Here is an 11,711-nt window from a genome sequence, read left to right as displayed (position 1 = left end):
TAATGAAGAAAATAAGAGGTAGCAAAGGACAAGCACCAACGTGCCCAGCACTACTGAAAACCGTTGTGCAGACCTTATTCCCCGCACAGCCCCCAGAGAACCGAACGCTTAGCGTGCAAGAACCTGCTGAAGCAGAAGAAACAATAGTCACTGATGTAGAGGCTATAGAAACAGCAGAGAGATTTGGCAATGCCAAAGCGCCAGGCGTGGATGGTATTCCTAATAAGGCATTAAAGATTGCTATTAAACACAATGCGAAACCCTTTGCTGAATTGTATACGCGGTGCTTACAAAAAGGTGTCTTCCCAAAAATCTGGAAAAAGCAAAGACTGGTCTTGTTGCAGAAGCCAAATAAACCAGCAGGAGAGCCCAATTCATATCGACCGCTCTGCATGCTGGATACGGCCGGCAAGATACTAGAGCGGATAATCTGTGAACGATTAGAGCTGCATCTAGAAATGGAAGGAGAAAAAGGTCTGTCTGACAACCAATATGGATTCCGCAAACAGAGATCCACCACTGATGCGATTAAAAAACTTACTGACATAGCCAACAAGGCAATAGAGGGTAAAAGATGGCTGTATGGCACTAAAGAATACTGCGCAGTAGTCACGTTTGACGTTAAAAACGCGTTCAACTCGGCGTACTGGCCACATATTATAAGAGCACTAGAGCGTAACAAAACCCCGGCTTATCTGGTTAGGATCATATCCAGCTACTTGTCTGACCGGTTGTTACTGTACGATACGGATGACGGACAAAAAACATATAGGGTAACGGGCGGAGTTCCACAAGGTTCCGTGCTTGGCCCATTGTTGTGGAACGTTTTGTACGACGGGGTGCTGCGTCTCCCTCTCCCGAAGCAGGTACAGATAATCGGGTACGCGGATGATATTGCCATAACAGTGGTAGGAAAAGAACTGGGACAACTTGAGTACCTCTGCAATCAAGCGGCGTTAACGATCAAAGAGTGGCTCACGGCAACAAAACTTCAACTCGCTGGGCAAAAAACGGAAGCTGTCCTGATCACAAGCAGGAAAAAGCTCGAAGACATAAAATTAAATATTGACGGCCACAGTATAATGACCCAGAAGGCACTAAAGTACCTAGGAGTGCTTATCGACAATAGACTTAGCTACAAGACGCACATCGAAAAGGTATGTGAGAAAGCAGCACGTGTAACGGCCGCCCTATCAAGAATGATGGCCAATATTGGTGGACCAAGCCAAAATAGACGAGCACTATTGGCCAAGGTGAGCCAATCAATTCTGATGTACGCAGCGCCCATATGGGGACCAGCACTACAGCAAAAGACGTATGCTAAGAAAGCGAAATTTTCAATGCGGCTCAGTGCCATAAGGGTCACGTGTGCATTTCGTACCGTATCCCACGAAGCGGTTGGGGTTTTAGCAGGCATCATGCCGCCAGAGATAATGGCCATGGAACTCAAAAGAGTATATGACAGGGCTACAAGACTGGGTAGGCGACTAACAGCTGAAGAGCGGAAGGAAGAGAGGCAAACAAGCCTCAATGAATGGCAAAGACGGTGGGATGCAGCCACGACGGGGAGATGGACCCACATGCTAATAAGAAATGTACAAGCATGGGTAGAAAGGAAACACGGGGAAACAGATTTTTACTTGACTCAATTTTTGACGGGACACGGGTGTTTTAGAGAGTATCTCTATAAATATGGACACGACGACGGGACGAATTGTTCCTTCTGCGGCAGCAGCGGAGAAAACGCACTGCACATCTTCTTTTTCTGCCGACGCTATGAAAAGGAGAGAGTCGATCTACAGAAACTGACAACGGAACAAGTGACACCGGATAATATAGTGCGGTTTATGACTGAGTCAAAACAAGTGTGGGATAGTGTGAGAGCGTGGTGTGCTATAGTTCTGAAAGAATTAAGAAGGAAAGAGTGGCAACGCAGTGAAAGCAGAAGGATGAATGAGGAGTAGGTTTGAATGACGTGACTGACGAGCCGAATGGCTAAGCTTGGCCCCACGATGTAATGCTTAACGGCAGTTCCGTGGGGCAAATAAACAAGCAAAGACAATGGAGTTAAGGGTTTAGTACGTAGGCGTATTGGCCAATGGTTTCAGCGGTCAATACGAATCGTGCATACCGTCCGGAAAAATGACGGTATCTTTTGAAGATTCCCCCTCCAAAATCAAAAAAAAAAAAAAAAAAAAAAAAACTATATGAGCTGGGTTGTGTGCAGAATACGGGAAGCTGCGATCCTTAAAAAATGCTATAGATGCCTCGAATATGGCCAAATAGCAAGCAAGTGCACAAACCCAGAAGACAGGAGCAAATGCTGCATGAAGTGTGGAGAAAAGGGACACTTTGCTAAGGCATGTGTGAAGGAACCATTTTGTGTATCCTGCAAAATAATTGGAAGGCCGAATACAAACCATCAAATTGACAGCAAAATATGCCCAGTTTACCTAGCAGCAAGCAGCAATAGGAAATGAAAATCTGCCAAGTAAATTTAAACCACTCCGAAGCAGCGCAAGAACTGCTAAAACAAACAGTGTACGAAAAGAAAATAGATGTTGCAATAATATGCGAGCAATACAAAAGTTTAAGCGCAGGAACATGGGTCTCAGATAGAACGGGTAAAGCGGCAATATGGGTCTGCGGCGATAAGGCGGTGCAAGAAAGAACACTGACTAGCCGATCGTTCTATGCCAGAGCAAAAGTTTGTGGTACCCATATCTATAGTTGCTACTTGCCACCAAGTTTATCGCTAGAAGCGTACGAGAAAATTCTAGACGAACTTGTTAGAGATGCCCAAACAACAACTCCGAACCTAATTGCAGGAGACTTAAACGCCTGGGCCTTGGAATGGGGAAGCAGAAAAACTAATCAACGTGGGAATGCCTTGCTCAAAGCATTCTCAGTACTTGATGCGGTGCTGCTAAACACGGGAACCAAGAATACATTTGAAAAAAATGGATATGGTTCCATAATCGACATTGCGTTTGTGAGTAGATCCCTAGCAGGAAAGACGAAGTGGCAAATATGTGATATATACACACATAGTGACCACCAAGCGATAATGATAGACACTTGCAATAGTAATAAATGCCAAAAGGGAACTGGGTGGCCAAAAAAAGCTCAAAGTATAGGATGGAAAGACGAATCAATAGATGAAGACTTATTTAAAATAATGATGGACGAGAAATTAAGCAGTTCAAATGACGCGCATAAATAAACAAAATTATTGACTGAGCTTGCGATGCTGCTATGGTAAGGAAAAATACAACCACCGCCGAAAGCCAGTATATTGGTGGAATGGCGAAATTGCTGTTTTAAAAAGTAACTGCAACAAAATCCGGCGGAAATACCAAAGAAGTAGAGGAACTCTGGAATTTGAGCGACTGCGCGAAACGTTTAAAGCAAGACGGAAAGAACTTAGAGCAGCAATCAAGAAAAGCAAAGCTGCGTGCTTTAAAGAACTCTGCGATAAAGCGGAAGAAAATCCATGGGACGGAGCGTATAAAGCGGTAATGACTAAAATTAGAGGTGACAAAGGACAAATGCCGACCTGCCCTATACTACTTAAGGAGATAGTAGAGACTCTGTTTCCAAAACAACAAACGCAAACAGTAGACCTAGATAGCGTAGAGCTTCCAGTTTTTCTGCCAGTGGATGACAATGAAGTCATGAAAGCTTCAGAACGTTTTGGTAACACAAAAGCACCTGGTTTGGATGGCATTCCAAATAGGGCATTAAAAACTGCCATCAAAGTCAAACCCAAATATTTTACGGAGCTATTTAATAAGTGCCTGAGGGATGGAGTTTTCCCTAGTAAATGGAAAGTACAGCGTTTGGTTCTGCTACCCAAACCAAATAAGCCGCCGGGAGACCCAAGCTCATACAGGCCCCTCTGTATGATCGATACTATGGGTAAAATCCTCGAACGGATAATAAGTGATCGGCTAGAAAAACACCTGGAGGAAGTAAAGGGCTTATCTGACAAGCAGTACGGCTTTCGCAGAAGACGCTCGACAATTGACGCAATCAAAAAGGTTACCGAAATTGCAGACAAGGCCATCGAGGGAACCAGGTGGATGTACGGCTCCAAAAAGTACTGTGCAGTTGTTACGTTGGACGTTAAAAATGCATTCAACTCCGCAAGTTGGGCCCACATAATGAAAGCACTAGAGGCACTTAAAACGCCAACGTTCCTTCTGCGTATCATAAGTAGCTACCTTTCGAATCGAGTACTGCTGTATGATACGGATGAGGGGGTAAAGCGGTATGCAGTTACTGGTGGAGTTCCGCAAGGATCGGTGCTAGGACCACTCCTATGGAACATCCTCTACGATGGAATCCTTCGACTTCCAACACCGAAGGAAGTGGAAATATTAGGATATGCGGATGATATAGCGGTGACAATCGTGGCAAAGGAACTGCACCAAATCGAGGATTTATGCAGCAATATTGCACAAAAAATAAAGAGATGGCTAACATCAGCAAATCTTCAACTGGCAGGACAGAAAACTGAAGCAGTGCTCATATCTAGCAGGAAGAAAGTGGAAGTCGTCACCTTGGACATTGACGGGCATAAAATAACGTCACAGCCTTTCTTAAAATACTTAGGCGTAATAATTGACACGAGGATGAATTACAAAACAAATATAGAGAAGGCTTGCGAAAAAGCGGCGCGAGTTAACACGGCTTTGAGTCGAATAATGGCTAATACAGGCGGGCCAAGTCAGAGCCGAAGGCTATTATTGGCAAAAGTGACTCAGTCAATAGTCATGTATGCAGCACCAGTGTGGGCTAATGCCCTAAAACAAAAAACGTATGCGAAACCGGTAAGGTCCTTATTTCGGTTAAGTACACTTCGAGTTGCCAGCGCTTTCCGTACGGTGTCTCACGAAGCCGCAGGAGTGATTGCGGGCATAATGCCACCTGAAATAATGGCTAGTGAGCTAAAGAGGGTGTACAATAAAAGCAAAAGTAACGGCAAGCCTCTAACAGCTAGAGAGCGCGAGGAAGAAAGACAGCAGAGTCTGAAAGAATGGCAATGTATGTGGGACTCAACGTCCAAAGGACGATGGACGTACAGGTTGATTGAAAATGTGGAAACCTGGGTTAGCAGAAAGCATGGCGACGTTGATTTTTACTTGACGCAGCTATTAAGTGGTCATGGCTGTTTTAGGGAATACCTCCACAAATATGGCCATGATGAGGTAGAAATATGCTCATCCTGTGGTTATGGAAAAGAAAATGCCGATCATATCTTTTTCCATTGCCCAAAATATGAGGAGGATAGGACATTTATAGAAACGGAAATCTCGGAAAGAATAACGCCAGATAACATAGTGCCACACATGCTGCGGTCAAAGCATGTGTGGAACCATGTTAAGCACTGGGCCGCCAAGGTTATTCAAGAGCAGCGAAGGCTAGAGCGACTGCGATATAGCGAGGCAAACAGCCAAAACCAGTTCGAAAATCCCTGAGACGTTATAGTCAATAGGCTTAGCTTGCTCTGCGATGTAATACTTAATCGGTAGTTCCGCAGGGCAATTTCATCAAAGCTATGTGTAGTTATTGAGATGTTTTTTTTAGTGGGTTAAAGTCCCACACTACTGTTGTAAGGGCAACAGTGTCTTTTGATGATTTTTTTACACCTCGCCATAAAAAAAAAAAACAAAAAAAAAAAAAAAAAAAAACACTCATATGAGCATGTACAGACACACAAGATAGGATAGAAGATGTATGCCTTTTAACATCGTATACTATACAAATAAATATTTTTCTTACTAATAGAAATTAAAATAAAGAAAAATACTTATTTTTATAGTATACGATGTTAAAAGCAAAAAATTAAAAATTTATTTTGTCGGGATTCGAACCTAGGACCTGTGTTAGCATCTTGACCTTCCAAGCGCTTACCACCAACACCACCATTGACAATTAAGTTGCGCTGACTTAAGTATGATTTGGTTATGCATGTAAGAAACATTCGATGGTTCTAATAATTTTGTTTAAGTATAGAAAATAAATTTATCACAGCAATATACATATACATAATATGTATATACATATACATAATATTGCTGAGATAAATTTAATTTCTATTAGTAAGAAAAATATTAATTTGTATAGTATACGATGTTAAAAGCCAAAAATTAAAAATTTATTCTGTCCAGATTCGAACCTAGGACCTGTGTTAGCATCTTGACCTTCCAAGCGCTTACCACCAACACCACCATTGACAATTAAGTTGCGCTGACTTAAGTATGATTTGGTTATGCATGTAAGAAACATTCGATGGTTCTAATAATTTTGTTTAAGTATAGAATATACATATACATTTGTAGAACATTTGCTTTCGCAATAAATTTATCACAGCAATATACATAATATGTATAAACATATACATAACATTGCTGTGATGCCCTGAGAAGTATAGTCTTAATAAATTTATTATTAATTTTTTGCTTACTAATAGAAATTAAATTTATCACAGCAATATTATGTATATGTTTATGTATATTGCTGTGATAAATTTATTTTCTATTAGTAAGAAAAAAATATTTATTAGTATAGATTTCCAAAAGCACAGAAATGATTCTGTGAATTTATTCATTAAAATCGCCACTCAGAAGTCGTTTTATCCCTTGTAAGCGAGCGATTTTCTTAAATCTCACGCTCCCAGATAAAACCATATACCTCGTCCTCGTGGGTCGTTTTCAAAAACCACAGAAATGATTGTGTGTGATGAAAGGCCAACGCAGAGTATTTCAATTAAAAGTCACACAAAATAGTTGAGAATTCGCAGAAATGAAAGACAAACGAAAGAAAAAGAAGTATAACTTCAATAATGCACAAGCATACAAACATATTTATGCGCACACATGTGAATATGTCACCAACCAAAAATTGAAACATTTTTCTACGAAAACAAAAACAACAACAGCATAAGCATGGAACATTGTGTTGTGTTGTTGTGTCGGCCGAGCTGTGCCGAAAGAAACGAACAAACGATCGCCGATTGTCACCGCTTCGCTTTCTGCTCGCACATCTTCGCAGACAAGGTTGCGTTACATATAGCGGCCTTTACACGGTCACACATGTTTGCAAGCATGGTATGATGCAAAAAAAAATGGTTTTCGTTTAAACGGTCGAACATGCAATCATACATTATTCCTCTATTATTTGTGAACGAAGCAACATGGCACGTGCATTAGTTGCAGCACTTGTAATTGATATTGTAGAAGAAGACGAAGTAGAACAAAAAAAGCAAAAAAGACAGAGGAAAACTTGGGTAAAGGAATGGCGATCAAGAAGACCAGTTTTTTCACATATAAGTTTATTAAAGGAACTTGAACAGTCCAGCCCGGCGGACTACAAAAATTTTCTCCGAATGGATCCTTCTGTATATAGGGAACTTTTGGAAAAAGTAACACCTTATATTGAAAAACAAAATACTAACGGGTGATTTTTTTGAGGTTAGGATTTTCATGCATTAGTATTTGACAGATCACGTGGGATTTCAGACATGGTGTCAAAGAGAAAGATGCTCAGTATGCTTTGACATTTCATCATGAATAGACTTACTAACGAGCAACGCTTGCAAATCATTGAATTTTATTACCAAAATCAGTGTTCGGTTCGAAATGTGTTTCGCGCGCGTGTTTTGTTCAGCGATGAGGCTCATTTCTGGTTGAATGGCTACGTAAATAAGCAAAATTGCCGCATTTGGGGTGAAGAGCAACCAGAAGCCGTTCAAGAACTGCCCATGCATCCCGAAAAATGCACTGTTTGGTGTGGTTTGTACGCTGGTGGAATCATTGGACCGTATTTTTTCAAAGATGCTGTTGGACGCAACGTTACGGTGAATGGCGATCGCTATCGTTCGATGCTAACAAACTTTTTGTTCCCAAAAATGGAAGAACTGAACTTGGTTGACATGTGGTTTCAACAAGATGGCGCTACATGCCACACAGCTCGCGATTCTATGGCCATTTTGAGGGAAAACTTCGGACAACAATTCATCTCAAGAAATGGACCCGTAAGTTGGCCACCAAGATCATGCGATTTAACGCCTTTAGACTATTTTTTGTGGGGCTACGTCAAGTCTAAAGTCTACAGAAATAAGCCAGCAACTATTCCAGCTTTGGAAGACAACATTTCCGAAGAAATTCGGGCTATTCCGGCCGAAATGCTCGAAAAAGTTGCCCAAAATTGGACTTTCCGAATGGACCACCTAAGACGCAGCCGCGGTCAACATTTAAATGAAATTATCTTCAAAAAGTAAATGTCATGAACCAATCTAACGTTTCAAATAAAGAACCGATGAGATTTTGCAAATTTTATGCGTTTTTTTTTTTTTAAAAAAGTTATCAAGCTCTTAAAAAATCACCCTTTATTATGCGAGACGCAATTTCGCCAAATGAAAGTCTTTCTGTAACATTGAGGTATTTGGCAACTGGAGAGAGCTACGAAAGTTTGAAATTCCAGTCGTATATTTCAACTGCAAGTTCAAGCAACATAATTATTGAGACATGTGAAGCATTGATTAAAGTTCTTAAAGATTTTATTTCAGTAAGTATATAATGTATGTATATTAAAGATTTTATTTCAGTAAGCATATAATGTACATATGTATTACATGAAAATGGAAAACGAAACAAAAATATAATATTTCTTCAAATCAATAAAAATAACAAAAATAAAAAGAAAAAGAAAAGTTTGCTTATGAATAGCCAGAGTCGTTCAACAAGTCCGTAAATGTCTGATATTCCGTGTTGTTTCCGTATTGTTGAGTATTTATGGTTTCCTGTGGTTGTATGTTGACGCTGGAAATTTTTTGATATTGCTGTGGCTGAACTGTTCTATGAAGTCTGATGTGCTGAACTTCAGGTTGAGGAGTAGATATAATTTGCGTTGGACTCAGAAGCGGCGGTGAAATTAAGTATTCCGGACGACTTTGCAATGTTCTTGAATCAAAACATGTTGACGAGTTGTCACTATAAGAAAAATGTGTTGATGAGCATCTTGTGTTAGGTACGTTGAACATCTGATGGGAATTTTCGTTCAACCGTCCCAAAGCTCCTTGGTACAACACCTCCATAATGGTTTTATTGGCAAATAATTGTTGATTAGGGTCAAGTTTCCTGAAGAGGACTTCCCAAGTCGAACTGAAGGTACTTGCATCATCATTGGGCCGCGTCGAATCTTCTAAAGCTTTGACTGCTTTAATAAGCAACTGTTGTTTTTCTTTTTTACCAAATTCTTCTTTGTCTTTTTTTGCGCAAGGTGCATTCTGAAAATAATAAATAAAAATAAAAACTGTTATCTTTCCAGTTGCCGAAAAGTGAAGAAGAATGGAAAACGATAGCTTCTGAATTTTATGAACTGTGGAATTTCCCGAATTGCCTTGGCGCTATCGATGGAAAACATGTAAACATTACGAAACCACCGCATTCTGGCGCATACTATTTCAACTATAAGAAGACTTACAGTATTGTTTTGATGGCCATAGTCAATGCAAAATATCAATTTATAATGGTGGAAGCTGGAGCAAACGGAAGAGTTTCCGATGGTGGTGTTTTCGGAAATACTATATTTTCGGCTATGCATGATGACGGAAAATTGAAAATACCTTCCCCCACAAAACCGTCTAGTTTTGAAAAAGAGCTGCCGTTTGTTTTTGTAGCAGATGACGCTTTTGCACTAAGTGAACAAAGCACTAAGTGCCAAAGTGGTCTAACTCAGCATCAACAACAATATAACTATCGTCTGTCACGGGCAAGAAGGGATGCAGAAAATGCGTTTGGAATTATATCTTCCAGTTTCAGAATACTGCTGACTACAATACTTTTATCTCCAAAAGGCAATTTGCTATTTAAACAACTTCTTAAGCACAAAAAGCAATGAATATTATCTTCGAATGATAAATGATGTAAGTGAAAAGTCGGTACCTACTTTGATGCAAATAGAAAAAACCACAAGTCGGAAGAGTACTACCAACGCCAAGGAAATTCGAAACTCATTTTGTGAATACTTTAATGGTGTCGGATCAATGTAATTTTGCATTTCGTTTTATAAATGAAAATATATAAAATATATACATAAATAAATAAAAATGTCGTTTTACTCACGTCTTCCACAGTCGGGTCCCCATTTTCTTCAATCTCTATTGATGACATGCCCGTCATCTGTGTTTCTTGCTCTTCCAAGAATGCCAGGTCATGAAAGTACCACAAAGACGGTACATATATTTCCTCTATTCCTGCTCCAGATTTCTCACTTCGCTTTATTTTTTTTAACTCACGCCGATAACATCCTCGAAGTGAGTTTATTTTGTATTTTAACGTTTCTAAATTAGCTTTTGGATCTATATCCTTATATTTTTTTAGCAGTGCTTCATAAGCAGCATTCTTCTTTGATTTGTTTTTATACTCCTCACTTTTCACCTTCCATACTTCTGGATGGCTTCGATAAATTTCGAAGAAGTCCTTCCACAGTTCTTCATTTACCCGTGACGCCATTACGCTTTGATGTTTGCTTACGACTGAAAAAATATACTGCGTGTATGATGCAAGCGTTTACACCATAAAACAAGTTCATAACAACATCATGTTTTTAAAAATTTTTAAAAACCATCGCACATGTATGACGAACACGAATTTATTATGTTTACACGCTCATTCTTCTCATCACGCCGCACATGCTTGCAAACATGAATGACCGTGTAAAGGCCGCTATTCGTATGGATGGAGCGAGGTTGCGCAACTTTGCGTTACTTTTATATGGAAGGTTGCGCAACCAGAATCTATCGCAACCTTTTCCGGCGTCGTATAAGAAGTATAACTTCAAAAAAATTGAAAAAAACACGTTTAAAGTTTTCAAATCCCATAAGCCTCAATGTAAAAATGTGCACTATTTTGTGGATATCTCAGAAACCATGCATGATATTGTATAAAATTTTGATACGATATAAAACACTATAAAATCTACGTTTCGGCATCATTAACACAAAAAACGTTTTTTTTTTTTTGAGTAGGTATGATTTCTTTATTGGGAGCAATATTCCGATAAGAAAACGCGCAAATAGAAGAAATATTTTTACATTTTATGAAAAAAAAATACACCCATAAATAGAAAAAAAAGCATCACCGAATATTATCAAATACGTAAAAGAACGCAAAACCACACAACAAAACTTTACGATATGCGTCGACTAACTGTAATATTTTCCCAGTAATTCAATTGCTTTTGTATTCATTGTCGTTGCTTCTCTTCCTCACGTAACGTAAATATGCGATAAGCGTCGACTAACTGTAACATTTTACAATTAATTCAATTCGTTTTGTATTCATTGTCTTTATATTGCTACCCTTTGCCAGTCTTGGTTTAGCCAGCATCGCGAAAGCTATTGAATGTGGACAAATAACTATTTAACATCAAAAACATGCCTTTTAAAAAGAGTGAAAAAGATGTTCTTAAAAATTCAAAAGTGTGGACAAATAACTTAGTTAAAATATGTTATGGATGAGTCACTGGATGGAAAATCAATATCACCAAATATTCCGTTCGATATATTTTCAGAAATGATCAATAATTTCGATGCTCTAAAACAAAGTTTCGCTCAAGGCAAAGAAAAATTGAAAGTAAAATGCATCAAATGGCGCGATGACATGCAGTATTAGTATGAGCTGGGACAAGCGTTCAAATATTAT

The 11,711-nt window shown here is 39.3% G+C and overlaps 1 pseudogene; it reads right to left on the bottom strand.

The window, feature by feature from the left end:
* Nucleotides 1-6,620: 6,620 nt before the first annotated feature.
* On the bottom strand, nt 6,621-6,771 carry LOC125777951 (small nucleolar RNA U3; annotated as a pseudogene).
* Nucleotides 6,772-11,711: the final 4,940 nt, after the last annotated feature.

This window comes from Bactrocera dorsalis, chromosome 3 (assembly GCF_023373825.1).
Source record: "Bactrocera dorsalis isolate Fly_Bdor chromosome 3, ASM2337382v1, whole genome shotgun sequence".
In the NCBI taxonomy this organism is placed as follows: Eukaryota; Metazoa; Arthropoda; class Insecta; order Diptera; family Tephritidae; genus Bactrocera; species Bactrocera dorsalis.
The sequence above is the reverse complement of the archived record's forward strand: the minus strand, read 5'-3'. Positions and strand labels throughout refer to the sequence as shown.